The sequence below is a fragment of the Haematobia irritans genome, chromosome 2 (assembly GCF_050003625.1).
Source record: "Haematobia irritans isolate KBUSLIRL chromosome 2, ASM5000362v1, whole genome shotgun sequence".
NCBI classification, from domain to species: Eukaryota; Metazoa; Arthropoda; class Insecta; order Diptera; family Muscidae; genus Haematobia; species Haematobia irritans.
The window spans coordinates 105,112,128-105,123,812 of NC_134398.1; the positions used below are offsets into that span (position 1 = coordinate 105,112,128).

At 34.1% G+C, this 11,685-nt stretch overlaps 1 long non-coding RNA gene across 1 annotated transcript; it reads left to right on the forward strand.

Annotated features, from left to right (window-relative positions):
• Positions 1–5,754: 5,754 nt before the first annotated feature.
• LOC142223624 (uncharacterized) lies at positions 5,755–6,259 on the forward strand. The gene is made up of 2 exons (XR_012718833.1): positions 5,755–5,889; positions 5,953–6,259. It is a non-coding gene; the product is annotated as an uncharacterized LOC142223624 (long non-coding RNA).
• The last annotated feature ends 5,426 nt before the right edge of the window (positions 6,260–11,685 follow it).

Sequence of the window (11,685 nt, forward strand, 5' to 3'; positions counted from 1 at the left end):
AAGGAAAATATTGGTATTTTGACCATTTTTGTCGAAATCAGAAAAACATATATATGGGAGCTATATCTAAATCTGAACCGATTTCAACCATAGCACGCATAGCAACAATGCTAATTCTACTCCCTGTGCAAAATTTCAACAAAATCGGAGTTAAAAATTGGCCTCTGTGGTCATATGAGTGTAAATCGGGCAAAAGCTATATATGGGAGATATATCTAAATCTGAACCGATTTCAACCAAATTTGGCACGCATAGCAACAATGCTAATTCTACTCCCTGTGCAAAATTTCAACTAAATCGGAGTTAAAAATTGGCCTCTGTGGTCATATGAGTGTAAATCGGGCGAAAGCTATATATGGGAGCTATATCTAAATCTGAACCGATTTCAACCAAATTTGGCACACATAGCAACAATGCTAATTCTACTCCCTGTGCAAAATTTCAATTAAATCGGAGTTAAAAATTGGCCTCTGTGGTCATATGAGTATAAATCGGGCGAAAACTATATATGGGAGCTATATCTAAATCTGAACCGATTTCAACCCAATTTGGCACGCATAACTACAATGCTAATTCTACTCCCTGTGCAAAATTTCAACTAAATCGGAGCAAAAAAGTAGCCTCTGTGGTCATATGAGTGTAAATCGGTCGAAAGCTATATATGAGAGCTATATCTAAATCTGAACCGATTTAAACCAAATTTGGCACGCATAACTACAATGCTAATTCTACTCCCTGTGCAAAATTTCAACTAAATCGGAGCAAAAAAGTAGCCTCTGTGGTCATATGAGTGTAAATCGGTCGAAAGCTATATATGAGAGCTATATCTAAATCTGAACCGATTTAAACCAAATTTGGCACGCATATCTACAATGCTAATTCTACTCCCTGTGCAAAATTTCAACCCAATTGGGGTAAAACTCTGGCTTCTGGGACCGTATTAGTCCATATCGGGCGAAAGATATATATGGGAGCTATATCTAAATCTGAACCGATTTCAATCAAATTTGGCACACATGACTATACTACTAATTGTACTCCTAGTGCAAAATTTCAACCAAATTGGGCCAAAACTCTGGCTTCTGGGGCCATATAAGTCCATATCGGGCGAAATATATATATGGGAGCTATATCTAAATCTGAACCGATTTCTTCCAAAATCAATAGGTATCTATTCTGAGCCAAAACACATACTTGTGCCAAATTTGAAGTCGATTGGACTAAAACTGCTACCTAGACTTTGATTACAAAAATGTGTTCACGGACAGACGGACAGACGGACAGACGGACATCGCTATATCGACTCATGAGCCCACCCTGAGCATTTTTGCCAAAGACACCATGTGTCTATCTCGTCTCCTTCTGGGTGTTGCAAACATATGCACTAACTTATAATACCCTGTTCCACAGTGTGGAGCAGGGTATAATTATTTCCGAATTAACAAATTGACTGAATCAATTAATATTTTAATTGGAAACGTAATTGTTTTAATTGGTTTATATTCGGATTTGCTTAAATAATTAACATATTAATTTAATCCGTTTCCAAATTCAATTAAGTGTTTAATTGAAAAATTTCGGTGATAATTTTTGTGTGTACATATGAATGTGCAGATGTATGTATGTATATGCGCAACATCAGAAATAAAACTGATAAAACAAATACGATATTTTTATCGATTGGTTGATTTTTTATGCACCAACTAATTTATAAAATCATAACAATATCTTTATCAAAAGAAGGATGTTGTTTATCAGAAATATTTAAATATTTTATTAATAAAATCTTCGTACATTTGGTCATTGATATCACAATTTTTTTTTTTTTTTTTATCAGAAAGTATTTTCAAATATTATTAGGGCTGTTTTCTTTTAGCACTATTATCAAACATCCTTCTATTTTTATCAAAATTTTACAAGACGTAGTTTTTTCTGTGTATCTGGGCCCGATTATGCTTCACAATGCAAAACATTTTTTGTTTGAATAAATTCTGAAACTTGAAACAGAATATTTTTGACTGTTACCTGCTCACCTCCAAAAATAACATAATGATCTTCTTTCTCGGGATGCGGTTACTTTAATAAAAGTGATGCGAACTTTCTGTTTCATCTAAATTTCGTAAAGGTGTAGCAGGAATATGTTTACCCTCATTTATAATTTTGATTAGTTTAGAAAAAGTAAAATAGAAAGTAAAGTTATTTTCAACTCCACAACAGAAAATAGTGCCTTTAACCCTTTGACGACGAAGAACTAACCGCTTGATAAAAGTAAGTTTTTCTTGCGGATTCATATTCAAAATATACCTATTTACTAAGTAAAGTATCGTTAAAATGTAGAAAAACCTCATTCTATGAGAAATTTTATGGGACATATCGATGTCTACATTCCAAAGTGCGCTAAGTCTATTAAGTGAATTTTACAGGAAACAAGTTCAAAGTTTTGTTTTTTGAAATTTCTCAAAACCCGTTTAAGATAGAAATTCCCTTATTTTCGGTCTTAAGATCATATTTTTTATAAATTTTTTTTTAGTATGTATGAATCACAATGGACTGAATAGTCTAAGTGAGCCTGATACATCGGGCTGCCACATAACCTAACCTAACCTAGTATGTATGAACTTAAAATAGTGATCATAGAACGTGGCTAAAAATGACTTAGACCACTTTAGACCGAACAAAGCTCTTTGCGCTTTTTGGATTTGACATTTTTTAAAACTTTAATCACCGGCTAAATACAATATTAACCATAACTTTTGATAGAAGAGTCCAATAAATTCCCAATTTTGACAGGATGCAATTCACCTCAATCCGAATAAAAAACAACGAACTTCATCAAAACATGCTAAGTCGATTTAGCGTACTCTGGAATGAGGCCATCGATATATGCCCCATTCGTCCTCAAAGGTAAATATTTGGTGAGAAAAATTTAACCCTGATAATACTTTCAAGCCTTGCAATATACATGCAGTTGTAAAAATGACTCTAATTTTCCTAAACTTCTAATACATATACACAGTCTTACACAAGTGTACATACGGTTTAAGAAATTGTATTTTCTTTAATTAATAAAATATAATAAAATATGGATATATATGCTTTAGATTTTGTAAATTAATTTGAAAAACAAAGTATTTGTAAATTTTTAAGAAGATTTTTTAGTCTGGATTATAAACAACAACAAGAAACATCTTTAGTTATAAGGTAAAAACCTCAAGGGTATGTAAACTTATGTGAGACTGTGTATATCAAGCGATAAATCATAAATAAACTTTTTCGAAGTTTCCTTAAAATTGCTTCAGATTTAAACGTTTCCCATATTTTTTTACTAACATTGTGTTCCACCCTAGTGCATTAGCCGACTTAAATTTTTAGTCTATAGATTTTGTAGAAGTCTATCAAATTCTTCCAGATCGAGTGATATTTAAATGTATGTATTTGGGACAAACCTTTATATATGGTATCGAAAATTTAGATCTACAAAGTGGTGCAGGCATAAGCGTAGGAAGGCCTCTGGGGAGGGGGCTTAGACCCCCCCAGAAAAATTTTAGCCCCCCCAGAATTTGAAAACCTATTTACGATTTTCCATTTTTATAAAAAATAAACAAGCCCAGCCAAAAAAGCGTCGCCAAAAAAGTAATGAAAATGATATTTTTGGATCCGGAAGTGGTGCAAAATTGGCGAAGAAGGGATGAATTTAACATGGGCTTGTCATAGGACGGAAGTCCTCCATTTTAACAGCCGTTGCACTGAATTTGCATCACTTCTTTAGGTGTGATCCGAATTAAATGTTTTGAATGTAAATTAAAGAATTCTGTTATATTTTGTCAAATAAATAATTTTTATAATTTTTAATGAATTCTAATGCTTGTCGGAAACGTTTGACCTCAAATATTTTCAAAAATTCACAAGTTTTTCAGATTGGATTTAGAATTTTTTTCGACAAAATTCAAATTATTTGTACCATATTATGAATTCTTACTTCGTTTTTAAGGTATTTGAAACAAAAAAGTTAAAATTTCCCATTAAAAGTATGAAAAAAACCAGGTATAAAAAATTGAATTTAAAGAACTTCCTGAGTAGTTAAAATAAAGAACATCATTGGGAGTACATCTTCTTTTAAAGTTGTGTCTTTGGAAGAACTTCCAAATTTTTTTGCTGGGAAATGTGTGGAACTACTTTTACTTGCTTTATTATAAATTAATTTTCGAGTTATTTTGATGTCCATTTTTTTATTCAATTTTATGAAATAAAACATTAATTGAAATATAAACAAATGAAATATAAATTTTTAGCTAGGGGGGCTATAGCCCCCCCTAGGAAAATTGTCTAGCTACGCTAATGCGTATATTCCAAATACGTTCGGAATATCCCGAAAAGGTGTTCAACATTACATACTACTATATTAACTTTTTACTACGAAACTGTAAAGTGTGTCTTATAAAAGACTTAAATTCAGAAAAGAACAGTGCTTGATATAAACGAAATGGACTGATTTCAAATTATATATTATTTTTTATTGCAAAAATAAAAAATTTGTAACAAAAACGGGTTTTGTACACAAGTTTGAAATTTTCGAATAAATTCAAAAAACTCTTACAAAGGAAGAATGTGAAGTCGAGTAATATATAAATACTTTTCCATCGAGTCCTAAAGTTAACGATAACCATTCAAAAGCACATTATATTTAAATTCGAAACAATAATTTTACAACCAACACATACATTTATTTAGGTGTGAACAATTGTTTGCTTTCTTTAATAATTTATTCTAAAGAAAATAAACTTATTCAATTGTTGCTTTGGATCATTCCCCACCAAGGTATAATACAATTTGCCTAAAAAAGTTATAATGTTATTCTGGTTTTACCGATGCGAGTTTTGCCGTTAAAATGAGAAATAATTTTAGTGGCAAAACTCAAACTCAATGTCCGCTTTTATTTTCGAAAGTATCCGTCAACTCCTCTTGGACTACTTATTAATAAATAGGAACTAAACTTTGTTTTTATAGATCTTACTGTTTAATTCCCAATGTTTTCAATTTACTGTAACAACACTAAAAAGAGTACACTGAAAAAATATTGTCGTGTGGCCAAAGATTTCATGTCCTTAAAATAAGAATACGAATTTTGCTTAGCTTAGACGACGCATTTCTCTAATATAAAGGTTTTTTCCATGTTCAAAAGTCGATAAACTTTTCAATGAAGTCGTGTTGTCCTTATAATTAAGTGATTTGACTTGAAAATGGGTATCATAACATGAAAGAAAAAATTTTGAACTAAGGTCAACTTGACTTTAATAATTCAGAAAAAATCTTTAAAACTAATGAAATTGTCATTAAATTTGTTGCATTTTTGTATCTTGATTACACCCAGAGAAATGATTGGTTGGAATTCGATTAGGACAACAGTTTGATAGTGGAGACCCACAATTTTTAATTGTGTGGAATAATTGTTAGTTATTTCTCTTGTTTGGTAGTTTATATAATCAATATAACGGTGGTGTGACCAAAAGTTGGTATACATGACCAAATATTGGTCGTTATTTATACATTGAAGTAACTAACCATTTCAATTTATTCCACCCTGTTGTGATAACTGATTTGTTTTGCCAATGTGTCACCAAACCCAACTGAAAGTCCGCCTAGCAAATAAGTTGGTTGTGTTAACAAATTGTATAGTTATAAAGGAATTTGTTGCTATGGACTACATAAATATGACAACAAATAAGTTGTTGTTTGATTTCATTAATTATAAACTCTAAATTCTCAAAATTTCAATACAATTAAAATTTTTCATGTCGAGTACCCAATATTAGAGAAAATTCTGGCCATAAAGACTTTCTGTGAATTAGGTATATATTCTTTTTAATTCGGTAGCTGCATTCTTAAGTGGTAAGTAACATAATCATCAAATGAAATTAATATCACTCACTCACTTACGTTCTTCCCTACTAGAGATATTTTAACAAATGTGACGATTTCCGAGGATGTGAATGGCTACCTCGCCATCGAACTTAAAATCGATCAGAACTGAAGAAAGATTCTGGTGCAAAGACATAACAACATTTCAAGGTCCATGCGTGAGTCACGATCGGGTAATTGTGAGTGGAGCATCAGCAGTATCTGCATCATTTCCATTCAGTTTTTAATCTCTGTTGGGGTTTTGGGTACATTGGGGTACTGCCACTCAAATCGAATGACATATATAATCATGTAAGGCGTGTTCTATTAGACAAACTTTGCCAACAGAACACGATCAAAGGTACATTTTTTAACGTTAACGCAATCTTTTTTTATATTATGTCTGCTTTTCTTCCAGAAATTTAAAAAAATATTTGAAATTTAAAAAAATATCCTTGGACCTGAAAATTGTGTAGATTTCGCAACTCTTGCTATCTCATGGAGTTTCTTTTGCAGTTCATAAAAGGTTCTAATAGTCAATAAAAATATTAATATGTATTAAAATTAAATACAGACTAAAATTAATTCACCAAATGGTTTCTTTAATTTCTCAAGCATTGGTTGTCCGAAAATAATAAGTAGTTGTTTCAACAAACGAATAAAATCTTATTGGTTGGGATTACCAATTAGACTTATAATGTGCCCAAATTTTAGTTATCCAAACAATTTGATATACTGTTGTGCAAGACTTCAGTTGGTTGCTTTGACAAATTTTGTCAGTTATATTCTAGTAGTAGATGGGACCGAATAATTTGGTTGGCAAAAGAATTGGTTGTCACAACAAATTTGTTTTCTGTGTGTACAAAGCAAAAATCGTTAAAAAATAGGACATGTTTTTCAACACTTTATTTTAAAGACGTTTTTACTTGAAACATAGCACAATTTTTACTGTCTTGTTTTTAACGAAATTTTTAAAATAGAGACACAATCTTTGGAACCGGACATGCTATTTTTCAGTGTATAGTGCCCTTTCGTTAGTTTTTATGAAGATCCCTTTAATTATTATTATTATTATTTATTAATAGATTAACAATTCATAATTCTTAAAATACATATAAAGGGTGATTTGTTAAAAGCTTGATAACTTTTTTAAAAAAAAAACGCATAAAATTTGCAAAATCTCATCGGTTCTTTATTTGAAACGTTAGATTGGTCCATGACATTTACTTTTTGAAGATAATTTCATTTAAATGTTGACCGCGGCTGCGTCTTAGGTGGTCCATTCGGAAAGTCCAATTTTGGGCAACTTTTTCGAGCATTTCGGCCGGAATAGCCCGAATTTCTTCGGAAATGTTGTCTTCCAAAGCTGGAATAGTTGCTGGCTTATTTCTGTAGACTTTAGACTTGACGTAGCCCCACAAAAAATAGTCTAAAGGCGTCAAATCGCATGATCTTGGTGGCCAACTTACCGGTCCATTTCTTGAGATGAATTGTTCTCCGAAGTTTTCCCTCAAAATGGCCATAGAATCGCGAGCTGTGTGGCATGTAGCGCCATCTTGTTGAAACCACATGTCAACCAAGTTCAGTTCTTCCATTTTTGGCAACAAAAAGTTTGTTAGCATCGAACGATAGCGATCGCCATTCACCGTAACGTTGCGTCCAACAGCATCTTTGAAAAAATACGGTCCAATGATTCCACCAGCGTACAAACCACACCAAACAGTGCATTTTTCGGGATGCATGGGCAGTTCTTGAACGGCTTCTGGTTGCTCTTCACTCCAAATGCGGCAATTTTGCTTATTTACGTAGCCATTCAACCAGAAATGAGCCTCATCGCTGAACTAAATTTGTCGATAAAAAAGCGGATTTTCTGCCAACTTTTCTAGGGCCCATTCACTGAAAATTCGACGTTGTGGCAGATCGTTCGGCTTCAGTTCTTGCACGAGCTGTATTTTATACGGTTTTACACCAAGATCTTTGCGTAAAATCTTCCATGTGGTCGAATAACACAAACCCAATTGCTGCGAACGGCGACGAATCGACATTTCACGGTCTTCAGCAACACTCTCAGAAACAGACGCAATATTCTCTTCTGTACGCACTGTACGCATTCGTGTGGTTGGTTTAATGTCCAATAAAGTAAACTGAGTGCGAAACTTGGTCACAATCGCATTAATTGTTTGCTCACTTGGTCGATTATGTAGACCATAAATCGGACGTAAAGCGCGAAACACATTTCGAACCGAACACTGATTTTGGTAATAAAATTCAATGATTTGCAAGCGTTGCTCGTTAGTAAGTCTATTCATGATGAAATGTCAAAGCATACTGAGCATCTTTCTCTTTGACACCATGTCTGAAATCCCACGTGATCTGTCAAATACTAATGCATGAAAATCCTAACCTCAAAAGAATCACCCTTTAAATTTGTAAGTTAATCTATATATGACGTAGCAGTTCCGCTGTATGTCATATTACTTCTTTATAATTCTGTTTAATGGACATATTCTTTTAAACGTTGAATTCATTCAAGATTAATTTCCTATATTTTATGCAAGATTCTAAGTTGTATAGTATTGAAAAGTTCGTGCCGTAAAGACGTTTTACCAAAATAAGACATTCTAAATCCGCGATAAATTGGACATATTCCTAAAAAGTGAAATGTGTTTTCTTTCGCATTCATATTACACATGCTACACATACCATCTAACACACTTCTGAAGGAACGAGAGTTTAAGTCCAGCAAACCTCCTCTAGCTTTTACAATTAAACTCGTTGCACGAGAGGATAAATTTTCTGTGAGTGTTGGTATATCATTATACTCCAACTTCGGATAAAGGTCATGAGATTGCGAATTAAGAGCATTCATATAAAAAGCATTGCGTTCGTCTATCTTTAGTTTTTCTATAATGACACTCGAGTGCATACATAGTGGCATTCTATCATCCAATTCATTTCGAAAGGAATTACATATATCTAACCATTTTCCTGCCCAACATTCACCCAATTCTATCATCCTTTCCGCTAGTATGCGAGGTAGGCGATGAGAGCCTAGATGTAAGATCTTAGATATATATTCTAAATGCATTCTTAAAGTCGTAATGAATAGGGAATCAAACCCCGTCTCCAGGTAAAGCATATAATTAGGAGTATTCGGCGGTAGATATAACATCTTCTTTATAAAAAATCTAAATAACTTTTCTGCGCCATCAAACTGTTGGAAACCCCAAATTTGAACGGCATAAAACATTATAGATCTCGAACATGCTCCGAATATTTTCAGTTTATTCGCTTTAGAAATCTTTGGGTGATTCAAGTATTTAGACCATGTAGAAGTTATTGCCATCTTCGATTCACACAGCTTATTGTTAATATGTCTATCAAATGCCAAATTATAAGTAATGTCAACTCAAAGATATCTGTAGTGATCCACGATTTCGATACTAGTATCCCCATAGTACCAATTCAAGTCTGTAGGAGCCCTACGCCCCTTCCTAAAAACTAAAATCTTCGATTGGATCAAATTAACTTTCAAGTGCCACTTCAAACAATATTCCCGAAGAGCATCAATCATATCCTGCAGACCTCGTGGAGTATCTGATAGGATAACTATATCATCTGCGTACAGTAACACTTTGACGTTAATTCCAGCAACAGTGACACCGCCTGGAAGTATATCCGGGATATCATTTGTGTATAGAGAAAATAAAATTGGGCTCAAAATACATCCTTGCTTCACACCAGAATCCAAGAAGAAAAAATTTGAAAACGATTCTCCATCATGTATTCTGCTTTTTGTAAAGGGTGATTCTTTTGAGGTTAGGATTTTCATGCATTAGTATTTGACAGATCACGTGGGATTTCAGACATGGTGTCAAAGAGAAAGATGCTCAGTATGCTTTGACATTTCATCATGAATAGACTTACTAACGAGCCACAACGTCGAAGTTTCAGTGAATGGGCCCTAGAAAAGTTGGCAGAAAATCCGCTTTTTTATCGACAAATTTTGTTCAGCGATGAGGCTCATTTCTGGTTGAATGGCTACGTAAATAAGCAAAATTGCCGCATTTGGAGTGAAGAGCAACCAGAAGCCGTTCAAGAACTGCCCATGCATCCCGAAAAATGCACTGTTTGGTGTGGTTTGTACGCTGGTGGAATCATTGGACCGTATTTTTTCAAAGATGCTGTTGGACGCAACGTTACGGTGAATGGCGATCGCTATCGTTCGATGCTAACAAACTTTTTGTTGCCAAAAATGGAAGAACTGAACTTGGTTGACATGTGGTTTCAACAAGATGGCGCTACATGCCACACAGCTCGCGATTCTATGGCCATTTTGAGGGAAAACTTCGGAGAACAATTCATCTCAAGAAATGGACCGGTAAGTTGGCCACCAAGATCATGCGATTTGACGCCTTTAGACTATTTTTTGTGGGGCTACGTCAAGTCTAAAGTCTACAGAAATAAGCCAGCAACTATTCCAGCTTTGGAAGACAACATTTCCGAAGAAATTCGGGCTATTCCGGCCGAAATGCTCGAAAAAGTTGCCCAAAATTGGACTTTCCGAATGGACCACCTAAGACGCAGCCGCGGTCAACATTTAAATGAAATTATCTTCAAAAAGTAAATGTCATGGACCAATCTAACGTTTCAAATAAAGAACCGATGAGATTTTGCAAATTTTATGCGTTTTTTTAAAAAAAAAAGTTATCAAGCTCTTAACAAATCACCCTTTACCATTGTACAGCAATTGCAAAATCCGTATAATTTTGGTACTCAAACCTAGACATGATAACTTGAAAAATAGGCTGTTTCTCGGAATCAAGTCAAATGCCGAAGTGAAATCAACAAAGAACGCATAAGTGAATTTGTTATATAAATTATTGAGATACACAATGTTTGTCAAGTTGAAAACATTGTCGATTGTCGAATATCCTTTCTTAAAACCTGCTTGAAACTCACTCAAGATATCCCTCTCGAAAAGCCAATCATTTATACGGTTGAGTAATATATTGTTGAAGATCTTGCAAATACTATCCATAAGAGAAAGTCCTCGGTAGTTCGACGCAACGTTCGGATCGCCCTTTTTAAATAGCGGTATTAAAATTGATTCCTTAAACTGTGATGGTATCGACTCTTTCAAAAAAATACGGTTGAAGACTTCTAATATATTCATCAAGAAACATTGAGGAGCATACTTGTAGAATTCATAGGGAATCCCATCTTGCCCAGGCGACTTGTTCTTTCCCAAATTAGAAATAACTGCCCGCAGTTCGATAAGTTCAAAGGGAGAGTCTAAAAACGTATTCGTGTAGTATGGGAGACACCAATTGATCTGAGCACATTCCTGTGTTATTGAAAATGCATTTTTAAAATGGGACAAGAAATCATCTACACCGAGATTACGTTTCGCTGGAGCCTTGTCATTTCTCAAAGACTTTGCCAAACACCACCAATCCTTACTACAGGATATCGTGTCTAACTTTCTCAAATTTGAGTTATAGTATCCCAATTTCTTGAATAAACACAATTTCTGGAATTTAGACTTGGAAATATGGTATAGCTGCCTATTGTGTGGAGTTTGCTGGTGATTATATCTCTTCAGGCTCCTGCGTAGCATATTTCTCGCGCGATAACATTGCCAGTCAAACCACTTTTGTTTGGGGTTCAAAATATTTCCTATTTCGTGGCTTGCTATAAGCCTGCCTCACTGTAGAGACAATATAACTTATCATACCATCAACTGATCCGTCCGGACAAAACACATTCCGATCACAAATCCGAACA